Raw genomic sequence first — 1865 nt, 5'->3', positions numbered from 1 at the left:
GGCCATGCACGTGGTGTTGCTGCCCGTACCAAGTGGAAGCTGCCTGTAGGCTACTGTCTTACCACGAGCTGCTGAGTTATCCTGCAGCCAAGGGATGTGCACAGCACAACACCCACCTGAAGGGCACGCGGCATGTCCAGCACAGCACAGGTCTGGGCCTTCTCTGGTGAACTGTTACATCCTAAACGTGCAGCGGTCTCCTGACCAGGGTCAATGTGAGGCCCAGCTTAAGCTATCAGAGGGCATAGGAGAGTCTGGGTGATGTCAAAAGGAGGTTAAAAGTTTACAAATTGAGTCATCATCATGGTCTGTCCTGAAACCATAGTAACAGGAGCACAGGGAAAGTCCTTAGAGACAGGGTGCTGTAAGTATCTACCCCAAAACTAGGCATTGTTTAGGCAGGAACCACAACAGGATATGAGGTTGAACAGTAACTTAGTGGTAGCAGGTCAGATGAAGCTCTAGTTACCTTAGGTAATTATAATACTAAAAATTGCACCCCTGGGAGAAGACTTTCCATGTAAATGTAGGACCACCTGAGTATAATGAACTGGACAGAAATCAGAACATGCACAGACAAGTTTTCATTCAAGTGACCAATCAGCTACTGTAATGTGATTTCTTCTTTGTTCTCATTCTGCATAAAAGAATCTACATGTTTCTTAAAATAAGTGCTGGCTGCTCTGAAGGAACAAGTGATGGGACAAGAGGAAATGGCCTCAAGTTACACCAGGGGAGGTTTGGGCTGGATATTAGAAAAAATTTCTTCCCTGCAAGAGTGCTCAGGCATTGGAACAGGCTGCCCAGGGAAGGGGCGGAGGCACCATCCCTGGAGGGGGTCAAGAAACGTGTAGATGTGGTGCTTAGGGACATGGGTTAGTGGGTTGGGTGGTGTTGGGTTGGACTTGATGATCCTTGAGGTCTTTTCCAACCTTAATGATTCTATGATTCTATGATTCTTTGTGTGTCTGTGCCCTGTGAGTCTCAGAGATACATGCTTAACTTCACTACTGGTTAAACCTGCAAACGAGATAGCAGCAGCTGTGTCCCTGAGATCCTGAGTCCCTAGGCACCTGGCTGGGCTCCAGGGGCTGGGCAGGTCTGCTGGAGCCTGCAGCTGCTCTTGACATCCTTTCATAGAGCCAAAGGGCTTTCAGAGTCCAAGGTGCCCTTGGACAGCACTAAAGCCCAGCTTGTGACTCACTATGTCCTCAATGACTAGAGCAATTTCTGAAGAGAACAATTTTCTTTATTGCTCCTGCGATTGTCTTTGAAAGGCATTACATAATTTTGCAGCAGAAGCAATCTCGTGATTGAACCAGCATGCTCATGTAGGATCTCATGTACTTGCATGTCAAAATGCATGTGCGTGATGTAGTTTCATTGTCCCTGTTCCGTGAAACTACCTGATTCTCCTACTATTGCAACGAAATTGAAACAACTTTAATAAATTCCTTTTCTTTGTGAGGCTAGTCTTTGCCAACTGGCGTTATGATATCTGTGGGAAGAGAAGGCAAATTCCATTTATTTCTCCTTTGGACAAAAGATGCCTGATGTTCCATGGAATATACTGTGTACTGGTGTCACAGATTATTCAGCCTGTGGCAGGGGAGCTTCTGCATTTAAAATACAATTTTAAATCTGCAGTGTAAGCTGATTGTAGAAAACATCAGCCCAACACTGTGCCTAATGTAAGAAAACAAAGGCAATTCTTCTAGTGAAATTTACATGATCCATTTTGGAGGCATTGGATGGAAGAACTGCTGAAGGTAGGTCACTTAATTCAAAACGCTTATTGTGAATACATGAAGCAAATCCAAGGAAGAACTAAGATCAGAATTTAAAGGTTGTCATAGCCACTAAAC

The sequence above is a fragment of the Pterocles gutturalis genome, unplaced genomic scaffold (genome assembly GCF_000699245.1).
Source record: "Pterocles gutturalis isolate BGI_N339 unplaced genomic scaffold, ASM69924v1 scaffold30926, whole genome shotgun sequence".
Taxonomy (NCBI): Eukaryota; Metazoa; Chordata; class Aves; order Pterocliformes; family Pteroclidae; genus Pterocles; species Pterocles gutturalis.
This window is presented reverse-complemented; position numbering follows the sequence as displayed.